General features: G+C 37.3%; 1 pseudogene across 1 annotated transcript; it reads left to right on the forward strand.

The window, feature by feature from the left end:
- Positions 1-12,122: 12,122 nt before the first annotated feature.
- LOC308436710 (olfactory receptor 12D2-like) lies at positions 12,123-14,480 on the forward strand (annotated as a pseudogene). Its single transcript has 3 exons — positions 12,123-12,167; positions 13,035-13,287; positions 13,752-14,480. The product of its transcript is annotated as an olfactory receptor 12D2-like (transcript).
- Positions 14,481-15,021: the final 541 nt, after the last annotated feature.

A 15,021-nucleotide genomic window follows, 5' to 3' on the forward strand; every position in this document is an offset into this window, starting at 1 on the left:
CTTGAAGCAATCTCAAGAGTCATAAATACCCAGTAAGTAGAAAAGTTTAGAAACAGCTAAATTTGTCAAATTTAATAATGTATGTTATTGAGAAAACTGGACAAAGAAAAATATATAAGAATCTGATGGTATGATATGATAATCCAAATGACCCTCACACATGTAATGCACAAGCCACTGAATTCTTTTCTTGAGTGCATTTGAAAGTATCAATTTATAATCTTTGCTTGTCTTAGATATATTCTAATATTTTATTGCATGTAGTAGGTTAGGCTAAGAAATATATGTGTACCATCTATTTTTAAGATTTAAAAAAGAGTACTTGTTATCTATTTGTACCTTTTGGTTATACCTACTACTCAAGGGAATAAAATTATTATGCTTTTTCTTTTCTCATACAATAACAATATACCCAGATTATAGTTTCCCTGTCTTCTACTGCCCCCAGTTCCTCCTTAACTCCCCTCCCTACTAGATCTACTCCATTTCTGTTCATTATATTCATTAGAAAGTAATAGGTCTCTAAGTATTAACAACCAAACATGGCAAAATATAATATATAATAAGGAAAAAAATCATCACATCAAATCTGGACAAGGCAACCCCAAAAATGGTAAAAAGCCCCAAGAGAAGTCACATGAATCAGAGACCCACTAATTTACACACACACAACAGCCCCATAAAAATTACTAAGCTGAAAGCTATAGTACGTATGTAAAGGGCCTCTTGGAGAGCCCTGTGGGCTTCTTGCTTGCTGCTGCTTTGGTATTTGTGAGTTCTAATGAACCTTGCTTGGCTGATTCAGGAGGCTCTTCTTCTAGTGTTTCCATTCCCTGAGGCTTTTATGCTTCTTCTTCCAAGGGGTTTCTTGAGGTCTGATGGAAGGGATTTGATGGAGACATCCCATTGAGATCTATGCATTCCAAGGATTCTGTCCCTGAATAATGTTTGGGGATTTCCATGGGATCTTCTTGGTCAACAAATCAATTGCCTGCAACTGAGCCCAACCACCAGAAGCATCATTTGGTAACACGAGATGGCCTGTTGGGTTTCCATCTCCCATATTGTTAGGGGACCTAATTCGGATTGCTTTCATATACTTTGGAAGTTTCCACGGCACTAGATTTCCATATCATCCCTCCAATGCCCCACAGTTCCAGCTGTCTCTCCTCACCTTCCCTCCCTCAATCCTATCTCTCTTTTTTCTTCCTTCCTGATCCTCCAGTTCCTGTCCCCACCCACCCCAGTCAGTCCATAAAAATCTGTTTTATTTCTGCCTCAAGGGAGAGAGCTACACCCCCCCCACAGTCCCTTCCTCTATACCTAACCTTTCTGGGATGTAAGCTTGTTATTATTTATTTAATGGTTAATATCCACAAATAAGTGAATATATCACATGCCCTTTTTCCAGGCTTCCTCCAGAAAAACACCACGTCTCTTCTCAGCAAAAGATCCACCCATGTGTCTGCTTCAGCAAAAAATATCCTCTCATAAGACATTTTCCAGAAAAACGTCACATGACACAACTGGATCCCCAAAAAACAAATCAGAAAATTCCACTTCAGAACACAGGCATTCATTATTCTCTACTTCCTGGCTATGGAGGCAATGTGACTGTCTTGCTATGTGCTCCTGCTACACTGTAGCCCCTTGAACTGTGAGCTGGGATGAAACCATTATCCTTTAAGTTATTTTTGAATACAAAAGTAAGACAACTTGTACCTTAAAGTGTTTTTTTTTTTTCCTACCTTTTCTCTAATCCTTTCAGAGTTTCAGGTCTTACCTTGAAGTCTTTGATACATTTGGAGTTTTTTTTTTTTAAAGTAAGATATAGAGTATAATTTTATTCTACATATGGATATATAGTTTTCAACACACCACTTTTTGAAGTATCTTTTGTATAATGTGTAGTGTGGACATGTTTTTAAAAACACATATAGGGTTTTATCAGAATCTTCTATTTTATATTGTTTGATTTAACGATCTGGTCCTGTGTGTTGTGCAGCTTTATTGTTCTGACTCTGTAGTGTAGTTTGAAATCAAGCCAAGATAATATGTCCAGCACTGTTATTTTCTTCACAGAACTCCTCTGTCTATTACAGGTCTTTTGTGCTTTGATATTCCTTTTAAGATTTTTCTATTTCTATGAATAAATGTTTTGGGACTTTGATTTGGATTGCACTAAATATCTAATTTGCTTTAAGAAATATAGCCATTTTTACAGTGTTATTTTTTCATGTCCCAGTGTTATATGCTTGTTCCAGGTATAAGAAAAATAAGAAATAGTTTTGAATTTATTTAATTGGAAATTAGACTAAATGACTATGCTTAGTAGATATTTTGTTTCTGCTTGTAATATATAGGCAGAAAAAAACTAGATTATTTTCATATTTCTAAAGCAAATTTATAACTTTCCATTAAATTTATACATTTAGCATGATGACCACTTACGCTTCATAACTTTTGCACAGCTATGATCAACATGGTATGCACTTTTATTTTATGCTTTGTAAAAGAACACACACAAAAAACTAAAAATTTGTTTTGTTACAATAAAATGACTATAGACTTGTAGCAATAGATTTAGATAGTGACATTGTAAGAAATAGACAATACATTATACACCTTATATATTTATTGAAATGTCACAATTCACTCCATAAAATTACAATTATCACACATTAACAGATGAAAAACTTTCAAATACAAGACTGTGGGTAAAAATATGCATGTATTTTACAACTTCTCTAACAATAACTTCATGTGTTCATGTCCAGTAAATGAACTTTTGGTGTATATAAAAATTAGCTTTTGAATATTGCTTTAATTGGGATGTAATTTTACTTTCTGTTATTAGGCTGGATGATAATAAGATATACCATTTAAAAACCATTATTTACATAAAGTGAAAGACACTGAAAATTTCCAAATTGGTTCTTAGCATAAAAAGAAAATTCACATCTGTGATAATGGACTCGTGATCCTGAGTTCTTGAATTGACCTCACCATTGCATTAAGTTTGTAAATGGCACAAATTATAATTTTAGAAATGCCAGTGCTTATGGTTTATCCTGCTCTCAGAGATCAAGAAGGAATGTGGCTAATTTCACTACAATAACTAAATTTTTTCTCATGGGTTTTTTCAGAAAGCTTGAGGTAGAAATAATGTTTTTGGCTTTGGACTTGGCGGTTTTAATTGGAAATGTCTTCATTATTGCTTTTATTTTTCTGGAATATCATCTCTGTTCACTTAGGCATTTCTTCTTGAAACATCTCTCCTGCTTGGATCTTTGCTACATTTCTGTGATGGTGCCAAAGTCCATCTGCAGCTCATTCATGCACAGTGCCTGCATGTCCCCGTAGAGTGTACACTGAATGGTTGTGCATTCACAATCTGTAGTTACACTCCCATGGCTGTACTCACTGTCATGTCCTAAGACTGTTATATGGCTGTGTGGTACAAAGTCATCACAAATGTCAGCACACGTATGCATGGGGTGTTAGCTCTCTTGGCCAGTGTCATGTGGAATCACCTTTGGAGCTATGCACACAGCTGTGACTTCTCCATCTGCACTGTGAACCCAATGTCATTCACCTGTTCTTATCCTCTTAGTTTGGAAACTTCTTTGTTTAATGATCACGTCAGTGAGTTTGCATCAATAGCTTCCCCACTCGCTGGCACTTCATCTCTATTTGTTTTACCTATGGGCATATATAAGTTACTGAGCTAAGGACGCCATCAGTGGAACACAGAACCAGAGTTCTTTTGACTTGTCAACACTACACAGCTATAGTCATTTTGCTTATCCCTACTGGTGTCTTTGAGTTTCTAAACCTACATTCAGAATCTCCAACTGTATTAGACTTTAATCTTAGTTTTTTACACTTTTCTTCTCTCAGCACTCAATCCAGAAATAAGCAGCCTGAAAAATGAGGCCATATACACAGGTCTAAGGAACATCTTTCAAAGAAAAACTTATCTCTTTTTATATCCATCATTTCCTGTTTAGAAACCACATCAATATATATTGAGAAAAACAACAGAGTCAATGAATCAATTAAAGCTAGAACAGGGTTAGTCAGATGGCTCAGTGGATAAAGATACTTGTAACCAAGCCTGTCAAGCTGAGTTAATCCCTGAGATCTCCCACATGGTAGGAGACAAGAACCAACTCTTGAAACTTGCTCCCTGACATATACATGTTGTAGCTCACATACACCCAAATACATACATATATAGAGACATGTATAATCAATAAATAAATTTAATAAAAATTTAAAAATACAGTCATTATTGTGTGAGAACACTCTTTAAATGAGAAAAGAAAGAAATTGTATATATATGCTATTGGAAATACAGGAGATTAAACTTTCAAAAACCATATTTGAAAGGGGAGAGTAATTTTCTCCAATTCTAAAGAACCAACTTTTCTTCTTGAATCATTTCTTTAAAGCAGAGAGATGAAAGGTAGTCAGTTTGAAATCCCTTCACCACTTTTTTCTAAAGGAGGTGGATAAACAGTTTTACACACCTGCTTGGGTAAAGGACAACTAGGTTAAAGCATGGCTGTGGGAGGCAGTGGGAACTACCACCTGAGGCTGCTATTGAGGCCAGAACCAACTCTCAGTACAGGCTTCTATCTTACCCTCTCCAACACTCATCACTAAGAGGTAGACTGAAAACATTTTTGTTATGTAACCCCAGCAATTCCACTCAGGGATATGACTGAAAGAATTTCAAGTCAACATATCACATAGACACTTGCACATAAATGTGCATCACTAATCACATTAAGTTATAAAAAAACATAGGTATCTATGTACTGAAGAATGAATAAAGTAAATGTTACATAACACACACACATACATACATACATACATATATACATATATTCATATAAATATTAATAGATCTTTTCAGTTATAAGGAAAACAAAGTTATGTTATTAGCATGAAAACCTAACAATTAGAAATAAACATATTAAATGAATTAAGGCAGTGGTAGTTGGAGTTCATAAATGATATTTACATTTTATATGGACACAAAATATCATGTATGTAGAAATAGAAGCAAAACTATCTAGATTCTAGAGGAACCAAAGGGAATAACATAATGGAAGAGGGCACAGAGAAGAAATATGAGACACATAAGAATGTGTATGATATTGTTAAGAACCCTTCTGAAGTCCCACAGCTGCCCCTGGGAGCCCAGTGGACTCAGGGAACCATCACACTGCAAAACTCCCACCTACTGAATACTAACTTTCTTCCACCCTGTTCTTTCTGCTTGGACAGACTGCTAGCTAGTTGACTCCCCAGAAGACACCATATCCTGAGGCATCCCAGAAGACCCACTTCACTCAGAGCATTTGATACCACATCCTGAGGCATCCCAGGATATCTGCTGCACTCAGAGCATCTGACACCACAGCCTCGGACATCCCAGGGGCTCTGTGGTATGCAGGGCAACTGACTCCAAAGACTGAAAGCCTCGCTGGAGTTTTGGTGCACACAGGAAAGCAGAAACTACAGTTTATAGCCCCCACCCCCAGGAGAACAGTTTCACACAGGACAACAGTTTGACTGAAACTCTGAAGAACCAACAGTCTGAAAGTCTCCCAGGAGATCTACTGCAGCCAGGGCAACAGAACAACAGAAGACCTTCCAGGTGGAAAGCTCCACAGAAGGTCTGCTACATCCGAGGCTGCAGGCCTACCAGGAGTCCTGAAACAATCTGAGAAAAAAAAGGTAGACTACAGACAGAGTCACCCAGACCAACAAACACCAGGGATAACCAAATGGTGAGGGTTAAGCACAAGACCATAAGCAACAGAAGTCGATATACACAGATATTATCAGAACCCAGTTCTCCCACCACAGCAAGCTCTGAATATACCAACACACCTAAAAATCAGGAAACTGGCGTAAAATCCTATTTCATGAAGATAATAGCGTCCTTCAAGGAGGATATAAATGATTCAATAAAATAAATACAGAAAAACACAATTAAACAAGTGAAAGAATTGCATAAAGTAATATAAGACCTAAAAGTGGAAGGAGAAACAATAAAGAAAACACAAATAAAGGCAAACCTGGACATGGAAAACCTAGGAAAGAGGTCAGGAATTACAGATTCAAGTATTACCAAGAAATAGAAGATAGAATCTCTGCTGTAGAAGATACCATAGAAGATATTGACACAACTGTCAAAGAAAATTCAAAACATAAAAAACTCCTAACCCAAAACATCCAAGAAATTCAGATAAAATTAAAAGACCAAATCTAAGAATAATTGGAACAGAGGAGAACAAAGATTCCCAGCTCCAAGGACCTGAAAACATCTTTAACAAAATCATAGAAGAAAACTTCCCCGACCTAAAGAAAGAGATGGCCATAAAGGTACAAGAAGCCTATAGAACACCAAACAAATGAGACCAGAAAAGAAAATCCTCTTGCCACATAACAAATAAAACACTAAATACTCAGAACAAAGAAAGAATATTAAAAGCTGCAAGGGAAAGGGGTCAAGTAACATACAAAAGTAGACCTATTAAAATTACAACAGACTTCTTAAGAGAGACTATGAAAGCCAGAAGAGCCTGATCAGAAGTCATGCAGACTCTAAGAGAACACAAATGCCAGCCCAGGCTACTATACCCATCAAAACTCTCAATCAACATAGATCAGAATATTCTAGTACCAAACCTAGGATCCTAGAAGGAAAAGTCCAACACAAGGAAAATACCTACACAAAAGAAAAGACAAGATATTAAACATCTCACAACAAAGACAAAAGGAAAGAACTACAAGCACATAAAGCCACCTAAAAAACAAATATAATAGGAACCACCAGTCATCAGTCTTTAATATCTCTTAATATTAATGAACTCAACTCACCTATAAAAAGACATAAGCTAATAGACTGTATATGCAAACAAGACCCAGCATTTTACTGCTTACAAAAAGCACACACCAATAACAAAGACAGATACTATGTCAGAGTAAAGGGATGGAAAAAGGTCTTCCAAGTAAATGGTCCCAAGAAACAAGCTAGGGTTGTCATCCTAATATCCAATAAAATAGACTGTCAACCAAAAGTTATCAAGCATGATGAGGAAGAATACTTCATGTTCATCAAAGAGAAAATCCACTAAGAGAAAGTCTTAATGCTAAACATCTATGCCTCAAATGCAAGGGTACCCACATTTATAAAATAAACCTTACTAAAACTCAAAACACACATTGAACCCCACACAATAATAGTGGAAGACTTCAATACCTCAATCTCAATAATGGACAGATCATTGAAACAGAAACTAAACAGAAACACCTTGAAACTAACAGAAGTTATAAACCAGATGTATTTAAAAGATATCTACAGAACATTTCACCCTAAAACAAAAAAAAAAAAAAAAAAAATACACCTTCTTAGGACCTTTAGAGAAGGACTTTATGGTACCTTCTCTAAAATCGACCATACAATTGATCACAAAACAACCCTCAACTGATACAACATGATTGAAACAATCCCATGCATTCTATCAGACCACCACCATGACCTAAAGCTGGTCTTCTTCAATAACAGAAAAAACAACAGAAAGCCCACATACACGTGGAAACTGAACAACTCTCTACTCAATGATAACATGGTCAGCGAAGAAATAAAGAAATTAAAGAATTCCTGGAATTTAATAAAAAGGTTGACACATGATATCCAAACTTATAGGACACAATGAAAGAAATACTAAAAGAAAATTTAATAGCACTAAGTGCCCTGGTAAAGAAACTGGAGATATCTTACACTAGCAACTTAACAGCACAACTGAGAGCTCTAGAACAAAAGGAAGCAAACTCACCCAAGAGGAGTAGACCAGGAAATAGTCTAACTCAGGACCAAAATCAACCAATTTAAAACAAAGAGAACAATACAAAGAATCTACAAAACCAAAAGTTAGTTCTTTGAGAGAATCAACAAGATAGATAAACACTAAGCCAAACTAAGTGAAAGGTCCAGAGGCAGTATCCAAATTAACAAAATTAAAAATGAAAGGAGAGAGATAACAACAGAAACAGAGGAAATTTTAAAAATCATCAGATCCTACTACAAAAAAAAAAAAAAAAAAAAAAAAAACTATACTCAACAAAACTGGAAAATCTAGATGAAATGGATGGTTTCCTAGACAGATGACACACTCCAAAGCAAAATCAAGAGCAGGTAAACTATATGAAAAGGCCCCATAAGGAAATAGAAAACTTTATTAAAAACCCCCAAACCAAAAAATATATATATTTAAAAAAACAGGGACAGATGGATTTAGTGCAGAATTCCACCAGACCTTCAAAGAAGACCTAATACCAATATTCTTCAAACTATACCACAGAACAGAAACAGAAAGAACACTACCTAATTCATTCTATGAAGCCACAATTACTCTGATACCGAAACCACACAAGGACAAAACCAAAAAAGAAAACTTCAGACCAATCTCGCTTTTAAATATCGATGCAAAAATACTCAATAAAATTCTTGCAAACTGTCTGCCCACAGATGGCTGAGCCACCAGAACAGACTTGCAAGCACTCTCCCACCTGAGCCCACGGTAAGCCCTAAGCCCTCCACACACCCTCACCAGCTGTTCTGGGAGGAAATGCCTGGAGCTCTCTGAGAGCACATAGTGTGGTGCATTCTGGGATCAGGTCCTTTCCAACCCATAGAGAGGGCCAAGTGACCACCATCAGGACTTAGGACCTGCCCCTAGACAGCTGAGCTCCCAGAACAGCCTCTCAAGGGCACTCCCACCTGAGCCCACAGAGACAGAATGAAGTCACTGCCATTAGAATTCACTGCTTGCCCACGAAAAGCCAAACACCCAGAAGCAATCTCCTTTCTGAGCCCACAGGCCCTCAGACCCACAGGAGAGACAGACGCCAGTCACAGACAACAAAGATCACCTATAATCACAGATAACAAGATGGCAAGAGAAAAGCAAAAGAACCTAAGTAATGAAAACCAAGATAACCTGGCAACATCAGAACCCAGCTCACCCACCACAGAAAGTAGTGGATTGCCAAATACTCCAGAGAAACAAAATTCGGACTTGAGATCATGCTTCATGATGATGATGGAGATCTTGGAGAAGCATATAAATAACTCCCTTTAACAATTAAAGGAGAACACACATAAACAAATAGAAGCTCTTCAAGAGGAAACACAAAAATCACTCAAAGAACTACAGGAAAACACAACCAAAAAGGTGAAGGAATTGAAAATGGAAATAGGAACAGTAAAGAAGTCACAAAAAGAGACAACCCTGGAGATAGAAAACCTAAGAAAGAAATTAGAAGTCACAGATGCAAGCATCACAAACAGACTAAAAGAGATGAAAGAGAAGATCTCGGGGGCAGAGACAATATAGAAAACATTGACACAACAGTCAGAGAAAATGCAAAATCCAAAAAGCTCCTAACCCAAAACATTCAGGAAATCCAGGACACAATAAGAAGACCAAACCTAAGGATAATAGGTGCAGAAGAAGGCGAAGAATATCAACTAAAAGGCACAGTAAATATCTTCAACAAAATCATAGAAGAAAACTTCCCTACCCTAAAGAACAAAATGACCATGAGCATACAAGAAGCCTACAGAGCTCCAAATAGATTAGACAAGAAAAGAAACTCCTCCTGACACATAATAGTCAAAACACTGAATATTCAAAACAAAAACAAAAAAAAAAAGAATTCTAAAATCTGTAAGGGAAAAGGGACAAGTAACATATAAAGGCAGACCAATCAGAATTACACCAGACTTCTCAACAGAGACTATGAAAGCTAGAAGATCCTGGACAGACCCTAAGAGAACACAAATGCTAGGTTACTAGATAGAGCAAAATTCTCAATCACCATAGATGGCGAGACCAAGATATTCCAGGACAAAAGCAAATTCACACAATATCTGTCCACAAATCTAGCCCTAATAGATAGAAAAATCCAACACAAGGAAGGAAACTACACCCAAGGAAAAGCAAAAAAATAATCATGCAAGAAAACCAAAAGAAGAAAAGAACACAACATAATTCTACCTCTAACAACAAAAGTAACAGGAAACAACAAGCACTATTCCTTAATATCTCTTAACATCAATGGACTCAATTACCCAATAAAAAGACATAGACTATCAGACTGGATATGTAAACAGGATCCAACTTCAGTGTAAAGGTCCTTATGTGGCCTAATACCACACGCACTGAATAAATGCCACTGGGAATGACTGTAAAGAAAATATCCATATGTTAAACAGAACTACAAATTAGAGCCCAGTGTGTATGTCTGAGTCATCAAATACAAAGATAACTTCCAATAACTTAAATTTTAACATAGCAAATGTGAAATTGTTCGTGTAACAAATATAAAAGTTACAACATTTGGATGACTAAGAGAAAATAGACATGAGAGGTTCTATGCTGAAAGTATTAGTAAAAACTTCATCATGGTGTCTACAAAGCAGTAGCCAAACTGAGGGCTTAGCTTATGTAACTCACAGGGCAGGTAGGTGCCCAGGTAGCTTGTGAAAAATAGAGAACCACAGAGGAATTGTCCTAAATTATACCTTTCTTTTGCAAGTGGAGAAATATACCTTGTTTATTTTCATACCCATTCAACTCAGTACCAGAAGATGAGCCCCCTTGGGGTTTATATGTCTCCAGATCTGTCTCATTAAAACACCAGGAGAAATGTTGATGGTAAAGGGAGATTCTGGAGATCAAACGTAGGCCAGAACCACAACATGAACTATCACTTCTGGTATTTTACAACCTGTGCAATTTGTATACACAGTCCTTAGAGTCTTTGTCATTTGTGGTTTTAACAATCATCCAGGTAAGCGAATGCATTGGGAGTAACTTGGAAATTTCCTGTAATTTTTTGTTCTGTAGAGGGTTATCTGGCTGCAACATCAAACCTCAATACTGAGGGCTCTGTGTTGGGGCCCCTAGAGGTCTTAAGATGAACCCCTCACTGTGTTTAAGGATTATAAAGACTGTTTGGCTTCTGCATTGTATTACCACACTTCATCTCAGTTCATCTCCATGCTTAATTAAACACTTTCTAAAGCCAAAATGAAATTCCCAAACATTGAAAGTTATAAACAGAATCAGTAGCTTTGACCATTGCAAATACTATTTTTCCTTAAAAATTGGATAAATTTTTTGACATATATTTTTAGAACTGCTTTGTTTTCTGGTCCAACAATTCATAAATAACCTTGCTCAGAGGAGTTGAATTTTTAAAAAGAACAAATTGTTGTGTTAATAAACAGAAAATATGCATGATTATTTAAATAAAAGCTCTGAGTTGTTTGAAGGCCACCTTCACAGAGGGTGTCCAGTGATTTCATCACTGCAGCTATAAAGCTTAGAATCCATCAGACCCCTTACAAATTTTCTCCAGTTCATTAATTTTGTATCTTTAGATGTACAAAGTGTATATTCACCCAGTATGGTTCCTCTTTTGTAGGACCCTCCCTGGTCTAACTCCTGTAGAGTTTAGGAAGTTTTCTCTGTGCCTTCCAACAACATGGGCTCTCCACACACTGATTCTCATTCTTCTCTCATGTGCACAAAGTGAACCCAGCACATCTTAAATGAAAGGAATCAGAACTACTTCTCACAGCAATGTCTGCTCCTACCAGTGTATTTCAGGGAGGCAATCCAGGTACTTTCCTAATACTGAGGGCAAAAGCAATTTTAAAAGTTGCCTTTCTTTTAGTAAGTTCTAAGTGTATAATTAAATAGAAAACTTTTCCAATCAATGTATTCCTCAAAACATTTAACATTCATTATAAAACACTTCTTTTTTAATTATGCAAGTAAAATGAAAAGTATTTATTTCTTTAGGAGAAAACAAGGCTTCGTTTGTTAGGAAAGAATGCCAGAAATTAATTTCATAGAGAGGAAACTGTCTTAAAATTGGGAGAGAAGATTCACCCTGGAAACTTTAGAGTAGGACGATTTAAAGGAGCCTGAATTTGGGGAAGATAAGATGAGAGAGTTATTTACCATGGTCCCATTAGTGGTGCTAGCAGAGAGGTTAAGTAAACCTCCTCAGTACTTGAAGAATGAGCTTACATGGGTAACCGAGAAGCCAAGATTTCAAAAGTACTAAAGCCAGAGGTATTTGTAGTTTCTCCTGATAAAATGTGGGGGAGACTGCTGTGTCCACAGAGCAGACATTTTCTTATTCAAATCCTCTGTGACATGGAAAGGGTCTTCTTTAGTCTCGGTGTAAGCTGGAGAATAAAGTTGTCATAAAGTACAATTCATTATGCAAAAGGTGTCTTGAGTAAGCAAGGCAGTATGATTATAACCCTGCAATCAAGAAACTGAGGGAGGATAGAGACCAAAGAACATGTTAAGGGTCTATTTCTAAAGTTCTTAAAGGTTCAGATTAATGGAAGACACTAAGCCATTATTTGCTACAACACATCTGCTCAGACTCCAGAAATTAATGTGGTTTTGTTTCTTACCTCATCTGGCTCAATCATGATTAATAAACAAATCAGTGCAAAGATATTTCTAAACCTCATACATTCTTAGATGAAGAGGAATTGCTATGTTATGATAAAACCATCTATACTTTCTATTAACTCCATCATTGAAACAAATTCATCTTTGCCTATTTTCTTCACATTAAAACCATTCAAGAATGTTCCTACTTTTGAGAGGCTGTCTGCCTGGTGAGATATTTTAAAAGTTCCTCCCAGCTAAGAACAACAAAGGAGATTAAAAAGAAGGTTGGATCAAAATGTAAATACTCACAGCTAGAGAAAATAATAGGATGGTATCTCCAATTCAAAAGACATTATTAATACAAAAAAGTAACAAGTTAAAATATGTCTGAATAGAAATACACAACAGAAATTTAGATTTAATATTAATGGTCTGATAGGCAAATGCATAAGATCTTCACAGGAACTTTGTGGGGTTACAGAAACTACTCTTAAAAACTGTATTTGGGTTGGCAAGAAAAGTATTGCCTAGAAAGACTGGTGGACAAGAAAGTTAGTATCCCACAAACTATTCTATCTTTTCTTTTTAAGTGCTATTGAATCAAACATTAGTCACCGAATTTCTCCTCTTGGGGGTGACAGACATACAAGAACTGAACCCCATTCTCTTTCTCACGTTCCTGGTCATGTACTTTGTCAATGTGTTTAGGAATGGGGCCATTCTGATGATTGTCATCTTAGATTCAAGACTCCACTCACCGATGTATATCTTCCTGGGAAACCTGGTGTAAAGAAAAGATGACGTCCCGGATTTCAGCACCAATGTTAGGGGAAGGATAAAGAGAGTGAGGAGCATATGGCACATGGAGATGCGGTGAGGCCTGGGGGCAAGGAGATGCCTCTGAGGGGCCCATGTTGGAGATCCCTTCCCCTTAAGGACCAGCCACACAATGGTATAGTACCAAATAGAGTTTATTCAGGTCATAGGAGAGTTAAGAGGGTGGTAGAGGCAGGGGGGGGGGGGAATAGAGGAGTAAAGGTTGGCCATGAGCACATGGAGAGAGAGGGGGCAAGGCAAGGGAAGAGGAGGGGTAGGGTTGGGAGAGCAAGAAAGCCAGGAGGCAAGAGAAGCCAAGAGAGAGAGGAGGGGGAAAGCAGCCCCTTTTATAGTGTCAGGTCACTGGGGCGGAGCATAACTGGCTACTGCCAGATAATTGAGGGGGTGGGGTTTACAGAATCCCAACACCTGGCATGTCTAGATATCTGCTTCTCTACTGTAACAGTGCCAAAGATGCTAGAAAACTTCTCCACAAGCAAAATAATTTCCTTCTTGGGATGCATAATTCAGCTTTATTTCTTCCACTTCCTGGGTAGCACAGAAATGCTGCTGACAGTGATGGCATTTGACCGCTTTGTGGCTATCTGCAAACCACTCCACTACCCTTCCATCGTGAATAGTCATTTGTGCATCCAGTTGACTCTTGTCATCTGGGCCATTCCTTTTACTCCTGCTTTGCTTCACTCCATATTGACATCCCAATTGAACTTCTGTGGTTCCAACCATATCCGTCATTTCTTCTGTGATGTTAAGCCATTGTTGGAGCTGGCCTGTGGAAACACTGAACTCAACAGGTGGCTGCTCAATACTCTCACATGGACAGTTGCCATTGGCCTCTTCTCTCTGACATTTCTCTCCTATTTCTACATCATCACCCACCTCTTTCTCAAGACCCGTTCCTGCAGCATGCTGCACAAAGCACTGTCCACTTGTGCCTCTCACATCATGATTGTCATTTTTTTCTATGCTCCTGTCCTCTTCATCTATATCAATCCTGATTCAGGGAGCTCCCTGGAAAAGGACAGGATCATTGCTGTCATGTACACTGTGGTCACCCCTGCACTCAATCCACTTATCTATACTCTGAGGAACAAAGAAGTGAGGGGTGCTCTGAATAGGAAAATCAGAACACTGGTTTGACTTGAAGAAAGCTAGTAAGTTATTCTTGAATATCAAAACAGAAGCGAGTATTGTGAATACTGAAGTGTGAATTTTTTGATTCTGCAATTGTGTACGATGTGTATAAAAAAGATGACCAAGTAAGAGAATAAATATAAGAGAAGATGTGGTTCAATTACATTTAAAATTGCAATCTATATAAGATGGAAACTGGGACAAACCAGGTACTCCCTATAAAACTCCAGCTCTGAATTTGTTTGGGAAGTAAGCATTGATGAAAGTGACTCGATATTTTTTCATATATGTTTGTATGTAAAATCAAGTATGCAAATTTCTGGAAGCAGATAAAGGGAATTTGTCCTAAGCACTGCCATTTTGACTTCAGACTCCATTTTACCTAGGCTGACCAACTCCCTCTCCAAGCAACAATAGTTCAATAGTTCACCCAAAACATACCTTCAAACAACCCCCTCTCTAGGTGACAATAATTATCCGTAACCAAAAACAAAACAAAACAAAAAATAAGTTTAGGCAAAAACACTTACATTCAATGTCACCTGAC

The sequence above is a fragment of the Micromys minutus genome, assembly GCF_963924665.1.
Source record: "Micromys minutus genome assembly, chromosome: 25".
NCBI lineage: Eukaryota > Metazoa > Chordata > Mammalia > Rodentia > Muridae > Micromys > Micromys minutus.